Source organism: Calliphora vicina, chromosome 3 (genome assembly GCF_958450345.1).
Source record: "Calliphora vicina chromosome 3, idCalVici1.1, whole genome shotgun sequence".
In the NCBI taxonomy this organism is placed as follows: domain Eukaryota; kingdom Metazoa; phylum Arthropoda; class Insecta; order Diptera; family Calliphoridae; genus Calliphora; species Calliphora vicina.
In genome coordinates this window covers 73,608,786-73,623,136 of record NC_088782.1, presented here as the reverse complement: position 1 = coordinate 73,623,136, position 14,351 = coordinate 73,608,786, and the positions used below count along the sequence as shown (strand labels likewise).

General features: G+C 26.1%; 1 protein-coding gene across 9 annotated transcripts in view; it reads right to left on the bottom strand.

Moving 5' to 3' along the window:
* Positions 1-14,351, bottom strand: part of Shab (Shaker cognate b) — a 325,565-nt gene that overhangs the window by 110,081 nt on the left and 201,133 nt on the right. The gene's annotated exons all lie outside the window — the stretch shown is intronic.

Below are 14,351 nucleotides of genomic sequence, written 5' to 3'. Positions count from 1 at the left end.
AACAACTCGTAGAGAATTTACCTAACATCGAAATTCATAAAAAATATGTATGTTGCCTACCTAACAACATTTTTATAAATGTAAATAACAGTGATAGGAAAATTCTCTGCGAGTTGTTAATTTTTCAAATTTCAATTAAATTTTTATTTATGAATATTTCACAATGAAATTTTACAGTTATATAGATTTTTCTTTTAAAAATGGAAAAATAAAAAATTCCCAAAAAAGTGTTGCAAATTCCCAAAAATGGCGATAATATCCATACAGGAGCGAGGTTATCGGAACCCTTTACAAAACAATTCAGAACATATTTGGCTATCTAAAATAGGTTACTTTAGTTTGATATCGACTATGCGATTTAAGATTTTTTTTTAATTTTACTTAGGAAATAGATGTTCTTGAATAGAACTGGTCCCCTCGGTATCAACAATTTCAAAATAAGTTTTCATCTATATATATAAAAATGAAATGGTCCATGTATGTAATGTCATCACGTGAGAACGACTGGAGCGATTTGGCTGATTTTTTTTTTATTCGATTCGAAATTTTCAGGAGATGGTTTATAAAAAAAAATTACGGCTAAAACCGGCTTTTTTGAGTCCAGTCCACTGTAATAAAAAAGCCCCTAAAGTATGCAGTACAAATTTATATATTTTATTTGCAAATAAATAAGAACAGGCAGGGTTGGAGAAACTTGACGAACTAACATTAGTAAATGCTACCGGGCGAAGCCGGGGCGATCAACTAGTTTAAAATATTTACTGCAAAATTTGCTTTTCAAAAAGTATAAATACCGAATTATTCTTCTTAGAATTTTTTTAGAAAACCAAAAAAGAAAAAAGTACTTTTTCTAAATACAAAGCCATATAACTTTGTAGTCAGTTACGATTTTTAAACAAGTCTCTTTCTGTTTGACATACACATTTTTTGTTCGTTCCACTGAAGAAAAATAGACGCGCTGTTATCAAAAAACTGTAGTAGGGTGGGTAAAAATTTTGAAAATTTAAATTTCAAATGCGAATACCTCCTAAGTTATAAGAAATAATTGATTGCTACGACAAGGTTTTTTGTAGTGCTCGATGAGGAGATTCATAACTTGTAAACTCGACAATACTTCTTCTTTTCATTCAAATTGGACTAAGGGTTCAGAAGTTACAGATTTATTTCCCTCTTTTTTTCTATACCATTGTGATCTAAGACTGAATGGGCGAAAATATTGAGTTAGAAACCGCCCCCCTCTAGAATTGTTTTATGGATTATAGAAAGAATTTCAGAAAAATATTAGGATTACAGGATGACGTTAACTGAAGTTCTAACGGTTCAGAACTTAGCTTTTCTTTAAGTTTTTCAGTGTCTAGAATGTGAAATTTTGTAAAAAAATCACATATTTTGACAAATATAATAAAATAATATATTTATATCCTAAACCAACATAATGGTGATGATATTATGCCTTTGATGTTTGTAACGCATAAAAATATTAGTCTTCCACCCATCGACTTAACGATGTCAGTCCGGCCATCTGGTTACAGGAATTTTTAAATTTGAAACCTACATTTTTTTCAGCCCAGGACAAAGCCTATTGAAACTGACTGAAAGGTTTATAATTTCACGAAGCCCCACACAAACGTTTTCCCGAAATATCGGTCACAAATGTTTAATTCATATATGCGGAAGTCTTCAAACTAAGTTTATGATGATCGGTCCATAATTAGGCATAGCTCCCATAAAGTTTCTTATAGACGTCAAAAGCACCTAATTTCATGGCGATCGGTTCATAATTGGTCATTGCTTCCATATAAGTCCCACATCCGAAAATCATTTACGAAAATAAATTATTGAAATTTTAAAAGAAAAATGTTTTTGTTAATTTTTTCAGTGATCATACTTTCTTACTTACATCACCATAGTGGGAAGGATATTATGCGTTTGTGCAGATGTTTGTAAATATTAGTATAACACAAACCTTAAATTTATCGGTTATAAATATTTAATTTATATATGTATCTCCACATATTTTGCTCCAAATAAGTTTTATGTCACCAAATGTTATTGTGATCGGTCCATAATTAGTCATAGCTCACATATAAGATCCGCTTTCAAAAATCAATTTAACGTGTATAAATCTCCTAAAAATGTTCTTATACACTTAAAATTCAACATAAATAACTTTCTTTTAGACATAAATCACACGACCTAATTTCATGGTAATGGTGATCAGTCCATATGAGCGGTCCCAATCACTTACGAAAAACGACGATTCTTGGTACATTTCTAGCGTTTTGTATGAACAAAATGTAGTAATTCAGCGTGTAAAATCAATTAGCGTGAATTATTTTGGTGTAGAGGGCCGAAAATTATACTTAATTATAAAAGTGGATATTAAAGAGAATTTAATCTTGAAGATGTTAGTCAGTTTTTGATTTAATAACACCATCCATGATTAAAATTATACCACCAATGGTTATATCTTATATTTAATGTGATTTTAAAACTAGGAGTATATCCGAAGAAAACGAAAACATCGCAAAAGACCGGTAAAGATTTCGCCTCATAAAATATTTTATTAAGTTTTTAGCTTAATTTCTTGTCTATCGAAGCTGTTAGAGCAAGCTGTTAGAGAATGATACAAACATTATACCAGTTTACCAATTTACCAGATGCTAACCAGAACTGAACAGCAGTTATATTAGAAATGAGGACATTCACACGATTTTGGAAAACTACAAAATCATCCAAAACCTCATTAAGCCAAACGCGATCAAGACATCGTTTGGTTGATCTACCCTCGCGCTATAATGAAAGCAATTTAATCATCAACAATCGCAACAGTTTTAGTTATAAGATTTGAATACTTATTAAAGAAATTCAGATTCAGTTAATAAATAGGGACCGATTCTGGTTGTACATATTATATGAAAGAGACCAGTCACTTTTTTATATGGCTTTTGACTGGGATAATTGTTAATTTGTGGCATGTTCTCTTTTCACAAGTCTTGCATTCAAAATAATTACAAAGGTAAATACTTCGTTGATCTGTTTTCGACTCCTAAAAAACTGCATTTTTTTATAACAAATTTCTCTCACTGTACACACATACTTGTCCATCTTAATGTTTATGATTTAATATGACAATATAAATTAAAAAATACACGTAATTATAACATTCAAAACAAATAAAATAATAAAAGAAAATAAGTTTACTTAAAGAGTAGTTAGATTGAAGTTACAAAGTAAATGATGAAGGGTTTTAGACAAAAATAAAGAAAGTTGTAAGTAGAGCTAAGTGGAAATTATTAGAAAACAAAAGAAATTTTGATAAAAATTATTGTTTTTTTTTAGACAAGGGCACTCCTTCAATACACAACTACGAAAAGGAAAGAAAACTAAAATGAAAAACAAATGAAAATAAATTAGATTCTACTGGATTTAATAAATTTGAATTTGAATAGGAATTGAAATTGGAATATTATGTATTTTATGGGTTCACATACTTTTTTCGACCTTACTAAAAAACAAACAAAATTCGAGACAAACCGAATAGAATTTTAGTTTCAATTTTGAAGCAGTATTTTCTACAACGATCATTACGTATTATTCTACCAGCAAACTTAAAGTTTGAGTCAATTTTACTGACGTACTATGGCCAATTTGTGGGTTATTTGGTATAAAATACGATTTCATATATATAATTTCTTACTTTTTTTTGTTTTTTTGATAATTTGGTGGGAGATTATTATTGTTTTTATTATTTGATACTTTTTTTTTGTTTGTTAATGATGAGAAAAACTTAAAAATCAAACTATGAAAACTGAAAGTACTTCAAAATAATAAAACACGGAACAAAAGACATTTAAAAGACATTTATATACATCAGTAGAAAGACATTTAGTAGTAGTAATAGTAGTAGGTATAGTAATAATAGTACTAGTTTCAAATAGTAGTATTAATAGTAGTAGTAGGTAGTAAGTAGTAACAGTTGTATTATTTATGCACATTACAGAATCAGAATCAGTTTTACATGACACTAACTAAAGGTATTTCTATAGTGTGAATGGCGATACGAATGTATAAAAATCAAGAAAAGAATTCTATAAGAATAAAATTATATTAAAACAAACAAAAAAAAAAATCATAAGAGATAAATATTGTATTTGATCATAATTAAGATGATGTAGTTTTCGATTTGTTTTAATTAAAATTTTTTTGGTTTTTGTTTTGGTTTTGGAACGTACTATAAAATCATAAATGTAACGAATTGTATTGAATTGAAGTGGTTTTTTTTTTGGAAAAGAAACGAAAAAAGACATGTTTTTTTGTTGTAGATTGATTATATTGAGTATAAATATATTTTGTAAATATATAATATATCTTTTAATATTTTATGGTGGTCTTTTGTAGGAGTTTTGTTTTAGTTATTATTAATTATATAAATATTTTATATTTTTATATAAGTATGTATTATATAAGTAGTAAGTATTTTGAACAAAATTCATATTTTCGAACGTAAACGACGAAACGAAAAGAAAATATACTGCCAAACGCAAAGAGAAAAAAATAAACATATAATGTATTTTGTATTTTCTTTTTTATTCTTTTTTTTTATATATATTTTTAAGTTTTTTAATAATTATATTTTTTTTTGTTATTGTTAAATGGTTCTCATATTTATCTTATTCTCAAAAAGGATGTGTTTAGGCGGTGTATTAGAAAATTAAAATTGTACAAAAAGAAAAATTATTAATTAAGGAATTTTTTGTTTAGTTTTTCTTTTACTCTCATTTCATTGGTTTTTGTTTTATTCTTTCATTTTTTATATTTTTGATTTGTCAATTTTGAAATCGAACAAAAAATTTATTAAAAGAAATTATAAAAACAATATTGTAATTAAAAAACTTAAACATTTGCATAAAAGGTACAACTGGCAAAGAACTCCGAAAATTTTTCACTTTTTCTAAAAACTTAAAATAATGGGTCAGGGGTAATCAAATTAAGAGAAAATTATAAAAAATTAAACAAAAACAGCGTCGTTTTTTTTACCCACTTGCTATATAAATCATATTGCTAAAAGAAAATTTTATACGAGTGCTATTCCATAAATTCTATTCAAGATTTAGATTCAGTTACTTGTTTGTAGATGTGAGAAACTTTTATAGTAATTTTACAGTTAAGTGTGATACTTGCTAAACATGAAATATTTGTTTTAAGAATTTTGAAAGGTTTACAGATCTTTATATATTTACCTCAAAATATGACCTTTGATCTAGTGAAAAATTAGTATGCTTTAAAGCAAAATCTATATCTTTAAAACCAAATCAGAATTTATATAATACATTGTGTATTGTAACAATTTTGGCCATTTATTATGACCAGCTTTTGAAATTTTCAAAAAGTTTATATTACTCTTGTTTGCTATTTTTTAGAGCTACAAGTGCTGTCACTAAATTTACTGTTTATTGTTGTGGTGCTCAAAATCATCTGAATGCCCCAAATTTATTTCCTTTTTAAATGTGATCTTACATCTAACAAAATATCTCATTAATCATTAATAGACTAGGCTGAACCAAATATATTTTATATGGTTAGACTCGTATCATTTACTATAGATAAAGATTTATTCTATAAATTTTTGTTTAAATGTCCAAATGGCGTTAATAGTATTGAGGAATATTGAGGAATAAATTCTCAATTGTAAGCGAGAAAATCAATATTGAAAAACCCGAATTTGTAAAAAAAACCTTGTTTTTTTGTGATCCCGAAAATTTGCTGATATCTCCGTCCTTGTACATGAGTTGTGTACATGAGTTGTACTAAACTTTTAGTTAAATATTACAGTCTTGGCTGTACACTTATTTTATCTATATATTTACTTATATAGGTTTTATTCAAGATTTTCCTTAAAAAATGGGAATAAAAATTATTTTCCCCGAAATTTGCCTAACTAAACAGAAGTACATATATTTTGAAATACAGTTCACTTAATATATATTGCGTATGCTCAGAACTTAGTAGATGAGATATAGGACACATTTTCTGCAAAATTTATAGTCACGCGCACTTGAAAATAGGCGTCAGTGATAAATAATTTGCAACTGTAAATTATATTACAACAGAGTTTTGTAATTGCGAATTAGAGACACTCAAAATTTACTTGTAAAAATAAAACAGCTTAGACAAACACCAGCACTCATAAATGGTGGGAAAAAGACAATTAAAAGTAAACATATTTTGTTTGCATCTTAAACATATTATGACTACGCATATAGAAACTTAACATTTAATGGTTGTACATAATAATAATATGTTTACATATTTATCATTATTTAGTTGTCTGAAAACCATATTCATATTTATAATTGCGATGAAAATATAAACGTTTACAGTAACTAAAATATGGTTGAAATTAAATTAAAACAACAATTATATGTTCACGACAACAATATATTGTTACAAAGAACATAGTATAACTGTCGTAACCACGTCGAACCATGTTTTTTCTCTGTGTGTAGTAAGACAAATTTCAAGAGAATCAAAAACTGTTTTTTGAACACAATTCTAATAGATTAAATACTACTATGTATTAAAATTGTCTTCAAAAAACCGTTTTTAATTATCGTGAATATTTTTTTACTCCTTTCCAATTACAAATTCTCTTCTGTAAGACATCTGGTAGTAAATTTATGTTTCAAAATTTTGGATCACAAGCGGGGTACCCGCGTTTTTGCTCATGGATCGATTTGTAAAATTTTTAATATCAAACTTCTCAAGACAATATCTGATATACGGATAACAATGTGGGTTTGTTTGATTATCTGATAGTTTGGAAAACCTATTTGAACCCAAACCCAATACACATTGCACTGAAACTATGTCTATAAAAGCTTTTATTTTCTAATACAATTTTTAGAGAAAAAAAATAATGGAAAATATTGTGTATTACAGAATTTATTATAGAAAATATTGTGTTTAAATAGAATAAAATATTGTGTTTCTGAAAAAAAATTTCTACAAAAAGTATTTTCTATAAAAAAATGTGTATAACAGTATTTCTTGTGAAAAGTATTGAGTATTGTTTATAACAGTATTTTCTACAGATTTTAAGACATATTACTGTATAACAGTATTTCTTATATAAAATGTTGTGTATATCAGAACTTTTTTTATAGAAAATAATGGGTACAACAAATTTGTTCTATAGAAAACATTGTATTTCATAGAAAATTTTTCTACATCAGTATTTTCTATAAAAAAATTACAGAATTTCTTATGAAAAATATTAATAATAACAATATTTCTAATAGAAAATATTGTTTATACCAGTATTTCTTACAGAAAATATTGTGTGTAACAGCATTTCTCATAGAACATTTTTGTATAACAGTATTTTCTACATATTTTAGAAACAGTATTTCTCAGAAAAATTTACTACAACAGTATTTTCCATAAAAAAAATTAGTGTGTAGTATTTCTTATGGAAAATATTGAGAATAACAATAATAGAAAATTTTGTTTACAATAGTATTTGTTACAGAAAATTTTTGTATAACATTATCTTCTATAGATTTTTAGAAATGTTGGTGTATGACAGTATTTATTATAGAAAATGTTGTGTGTAACAGTATTATCTAAAGAAAATTTAATTTATAACAGTATTTTCTGTAGAAAATTTTGTACATATTTTAGAGTATTTCCTATATTAATGTTTTTGTATAACAAAAATGTTGTGTATAACAGTATTTTTTATTGAAAATATTTTGTATAATTGTGTTTTCTTTAGAAATTTTTGTGTGTACCAGTATTTCTTATAGAAAATATTGTGTATAACCATTGTTATAAAAATATTGCAAATTACAGTAATTGTTATAGAAACTACTGTGTATAACAATGGTTTTTTATAGAAAATATTGCGTATAACTTAATTTCCAAGAGAAACTATTATTCTTAAAAAATGTCTACAAGATTTTTGTATAACAGTATTTTCTATAGATTTTTAGAAATGTTTGTTTATAACAGTATTTCTTATAGAAAAAACTAACAGTATTTTCTATAGAAAATTTTATATTTTAGAGTATTTCCTATAGAAATGTTTGTGTATAACAGTATTTCTTATAGAAAAATTTGTGTATAACAGTAGTTTTTATTGAAAATATTTTGTATAATTGTAGTAGAAATGCTATAGAAATTTCTGTGTATAAAATTATTTCTAATAGAAAATATTATTTGTTAATTTTGTTTTAATCCTTGTCAAAATTTTCTCGATTACAATTGAGCATCTAATATTTTTGCTGAACTAATAGCTCCCAAAGACACCAAATGAATTTATTGGTCTTAAGATAAGATATAATACTTTCTGCTTAATTAAACACTTCAATGTAAGTTTTTTTTTTTTTTAAATAAAAACAATATTTGAATATATGAAAGATCGAACTATTTCGTTCTTTATAGAATCTAAAATCTTTTACAAAATAACACAAAACTATTTATTAGTATTTACTATTCATTAGGTATAATTCTAATTAGCAATATGATTTATTTTTTTTTCGAAAAGAAATACTTCTGCGTTTAATTGAAATATTTAATATTTTCAGTGAATATTGTCATCAATGAAAAGTATTAAAAACGAAATAAAAATGTTACAAAATAATAAATACATTGAACATAAGAACAAAAAATGAAAAATTGTGGGAGATGTCCCCAAATATGTTGTAATTATTTCCATTTTGGGGGGTCACTAACTTTAAAATGTTTAATAAAAGCGCACCTAAAGGCATTTGTTAAAACATTTACAGTGTCTAAAGGGCAGTTATGACTAGTTGAGGGCCTCCAGCAAACGGCTGGTTGTTTAGAAACCAAAAAAAAAATTAAGCATTTTATATACAAGTCAGCGTAACAGAATAAGCTTTATTTGTAAGGCGGTGGTGAGTTGTTGGTTGTTTGGAATTCGACTTTCGATTTCGTAAATGCTTGCCTATTTTCTATATATGTTTATATGTAGCAAAATTATTATTATGCGTTAGACGTTTAAAAAAAAGTTGAGACAAAAAAAAAAACGATATGGAAATGTATTACAACACGAATTTGGCCACTTCTCCCCAGAGATCTTTCTATCATCAATAATTTCGAGGATTTCTACAGCACACCTGCCGCCTGGTCATATCGCTTATTGCCCATTCCCAAACATTGTTGCTTGATGTTGGAAATATTTTTACATTAAAAACTCTGATTGGTTAACAAACAACAGAGCTTTGCAACGTTTTTTTAACGTTCATTTAAAGAACGTTTTCGTTTATACTGTGTGCGGTGATTTTACGGTTTAATTGCTTTTGCTTTTGCTTTTGCGTTTTTGTTTTTTACTTTTGGTTAATTGTTCTTGTTGTTATTGTTGGAAAAAAGTTAATATTTTGCATTAAAAATTGATTAATTGTTTAATAATTAAAAGAAAGTAAATGATTAGTTATTTAGCAAATAATTATTATTTGAGTTTTAAGAAAATACTTAGTCTAATAAAAGTTATACTGTTTATTTCATACTTTTTTTGTTTGCATTTTTTTTGCATCATTATTATTATATGATTGAGTATTAGTTTAAATGAAAATATCACTAAAAATCATAAACAAAACAAAATGCTGGTAGTAAGTAGTAAAAACTCATAAATTAGAATAAATAAAACCAATAAAACCATAAAGTGATAATAACTATTATTAATTGAATTGAAATCAAATCAAACAAAGTGAAATGTTAATGGTAATTTACGCGTAATTGTAGGGAGGCATTTTAGTTCCCAACTCATCAGTTGCCCTACTGCTGCTGCTGTTTGCTGCTACACTCACACATTGTATAGAATTTTATTTTAATACTTTTGTAATTCAAACAAATTAATATTTATCTTTCAATATTTTTTTCATTGTTTTTCATTGGAATTCGATTTTTTTTTTCAAATTAATTTTATGCAATTGGCAGTAGATGCCGTTTGCTAGTTCAGTTTTTCTTTTTACTATTTAGTTTATATTTCAACTACATTTGAAGTAGCAAGAATTTAGATTGCCCTTGTTGTTTATTAGTACGGAAATTTGAAAATAAAAACTTTACAATACAAAAAGTAAATAATTAATATTATTCATAGAAATACATATATCGGAAGTATGTATAGAAGAAAATCATAATTTATAAACAAATGAAAAGAAATTAAAAAAAAAATAATAATATTTAGAAGACGAAATCTTCATAAACCATTACAACATGAAACATTGAACGGTTATATGATGCACACATTTATTTAGAAACACACTCGTCTCGACATCAATATTCGAATTACATATTTATAAATACATATTTAACAAAATATTGTTTCGCTTTTATTTATGAATTAATTCAAAGAGTACTCAATTGCTCGCGACTGATTTTGTTACTGAAAAATTATTAGATATACAAAACTTGTTTTAGAAAATCTGTTCAAAAACGATTTGAATAACCATCAAAAACATTTAAGGTGATATGGGAGACATAATAACGAATAATATATTTTGTCTGGATAATTCTGAACATCCATAAAGATATAATTATATCCATCAATATGTCCGGCTGAAAATTTAACTCTTGGGCCCGATTCGTGTCCTGTCAGCATTGTCCGTATTGGCCAAAATTTGTATCACAGAGGAATGGCTTACTGGCAGCCGAAACATCTAAGGCTAAGTCATGAATATTGGATTGTAAATTTGTCTTCCTAAGAAGTTATTTTTAAAAATTCCAATGTTTACAGGTTTATTTTAATAAACTGCCTGTTTTGTAATGGAGGGAAAAAAGTACCAACAATGCTAAAAACGGAAAAATTATTTTTATTAAAAAATAATGAGATAATTTTAATAAAAATTTTAACAATGGTTGCTACAGTTACACACTGTTTCCCTAAACAGTTTGGTACAATTATAAAACATAATTTTTCTTGAGCAACTAAATAAATAAAGATTTGCATCTTTTGAGTCATATCCGTTTCACACCAACTTTCGCCGAAATGGAGAAAAACTTTATGGTACTATTTTGTTCATCTAATTATACTTTTTCAAGACGTAGAAAGGTCCATATATATACGTAAACAGTTCGGAAACATATTTTTCTTTAGCAAATAAACACAGATTTGCATCACTTGAGTCACAACTAGTCACACCAAATTCAATACAAACATATGGACGATGTTTATTTATGCCAAACATTTTAATAGATTATATAAACGATCATAAATAACACAGGGTAACGAAATCGAAAAAATGTTGTAGGCTTTTTAAACCACTACACAATTTTGATGTATTGTGGTTCCAGTAGTACAAAAATGGTAAAATTTTTAAATTCTATGGATAGTTTTTTTTTTAATTTTTTTTTCTCTAAAATTGTGAATTTTTTTCAAATGTTTCTCCACATAATTTATGATAACTCAAAAACGGTTAGTCCGATATTATTGTAGTTAACTTAAATGTTCAAATTTACATAACCTTTAATCCAGTTATATACTGCATTTTAATCGGTTCAGCAGTTTCCGAGTTATAATAATAAATTGATGCAAAAAATATATTTTTTATGTAAAAATATCAAATTTTTTTGTTTTAAAAAAATTATGAAAAATCGAAAACGGCAGAACTTGTTCACGTTTATTACTTTGTAGCCAAGCCGCATATAATAGCAACAAAATGAGACATCGAAGATAAAAATTTATTGATTCTTTTCGAATTTAGTCACAATTAAGTGAATTCGCTCATTTTCACAAAATTTAACTTTTTTGTTTGATATACATAAAATTGAGTAGTTACTGTTCTTCTTTCGATTGCTTGAATTTTGAAAACATTTTCCCCTAGCTATGTGCAAATTTGTACGTATATATTGCATTTTAATCGGCTGAGTAGTTTCGGAGTTATAATAACAAATTGAAGCAAAAAATATATTTTTTATGTAAAAATATCAAATTTTTTTTGTTTTAAAAAAATCATTAAAAATCGAAAACGCCAGAAATTGTTCAGATTTATTGTATTATAGCAAAGCCACATGTAATAGCAATAAAATGAGATATCAACTATAAAAATCGATAGATTATTTTCGAATTTATTCACAATTAAGTGAATTCACCCATTTTCAGAAAATTATATTTGCGTACAAGCGTGTACTTTGAGTGTAAATTTTACATGTGTTTTGTTATTGTAACAAAAATTTTAACAAAAACAAAACACATGTAAATTGTACACTCAAAGTACACGGCTTTGCGATAAAGCAATAAATCTAAACAATTTCTGCCGTTTTCGATTTTTCATAATTTTGTTAAAACAAAAAAATTCGATATTTTACATAAAAAATATATTTTTTGCTTCAATTTGTTATTATAACTCCGAAACTACTGAGCCGATTAAAATGCAATATATACGTAAAAATTTGTACATAGTATGTGGAAAATGTTTTCGAAATTCAAGCAATCGATAGAAGAACATTAACTACTCAATTTTATGTATATCAAACAAAAAATTAAAATTTTGTGAAAATGAGCCAATTCACTTAATTGTGAATAAATTCGAAAAGAATCAATCGATTTTTATCTTCGATATCTCATTTTGTTCTTATTATGCGCGGCTTTGCGACAAAGTAATAAACCTGAACAACTTCTGCCGTTTTCGATTTTTCATGAGTTTTTTAAAACACAAAAATTTGCTATTATCACGTAAAAAATATATTTTTTGCTTCAATTTGTTATTATAACTGCGAAACTACTGAGCCGATTAAAACGCAATATATAAATAGATTAAAGGTTATGTAAATTTGAACTAATTAATTTTATTTTTTGTAAAATGAGTGAGTGATTTTTCTACTAATAAATTTAGATTTATCTGTTATAACACTACGTCCAGTGTATCAATTGTTTTGTGCATACAAAATCTTCGGCAGAATAACGGACAGACATTTGTTGTTCTGTGTGGGGAAAACGTGTTAATTTTTTATAGTTTTCTATGAAATTCGTTTTATAAGGCAGTCTTTTTGTATTGAAAATAACTTTAGATGGCAGACATCATTGTTCGAGCAAATGTGCTAGCAACCCTATTCGAACATAACATTTATAAATGTGATCCTAAATACCTGAAAATCCACAAAGATGAACACAATATTGTTATGTTACTTTTCGAATATTCTACATTAAAGAATATATCGTCACCTAAATTACAAAAGGGCCTATCACCACTTTTTGAAATATTACAGGAGAGACAAACAACTTAATGAAATTGTTGTGTGGTTACAAATATGAATTTCTTTCTTTAATAAAGTCGATATTTTTAAAACTACAACGCTAAAAATGTGTGAAGACGTGTGACTCAATTCAGGTGACGATATGTATAATCATTAAATTACAAATGTGATCCGGAATGAATGAGAATATAGGAAGGAGGTCTTAGTGGAACTTTTTCTTTCTTCTAATGGCTGCATGTTATGCATACAATGATGATGACAGATGACAAACTTTCATAGAATTGACGCAATGTTTTTCAAAATGAATGTTTTTTACGACTAACATTCACAGTTATTTTTGGAATTTTCAGTTATATCACCTAAAGTGTAATAAACTTTTAAAATTGTCTCATATATATTTTGAACTAATAAAGATAGCAAGACAGACTCTGGCTTTATAAATTGAGTACCCTTTAGGAATTACAAAACAATATTTTGTTTTGATTATTAAAATAGAAAAAAACAAAAATTACGAAAATTATAAAATAAATAACAAAAGAAACAACATATTTTAGAAATATAAATATTTTGTTTAAACTTTTCATTGCTATTTACAGCAGCATATGACAGCATAATTGTTGAAGAATTTTTTTTAAGCTGTGATAGCGATTTTGTTTAAAGAATAGATATATTTTTTTTATTTTTTTTGTATACAATAGAATATTTGATAAAAAAAAAGTTGAATTAGTTTTAGTTTATTTTGTTAACTTTTTCGCACAACAAACAACAAAGCATAATAACAATATTCAACTCAATAATAACAAATTAATAACAATTAAGAAAAATTATTAGATATATAAATAGTTGGTTTAAATTAAAAGAAACCTAAATTACTTTTTTTACTATTTATTGTAGTGGTAATGGTGAAGTAAGGCAGTTTTTACAGCATTTTTCATAAGAAAAACCAAATGAGATTTAGATAGTAGTAGTTTTGTTTTTAGAAATTTAATTAAAATTGTAATTTTTACACTATGCCAGTGAGCAAATAAAAGTTTTCTTAAGTGCTTTAAGTTATTTATTTGTATAAAACTATTAAAATTATTAAGATTGTTTCGTTAGAAAATTATTTAAGATTTTTTTAAACAAACTTGTAG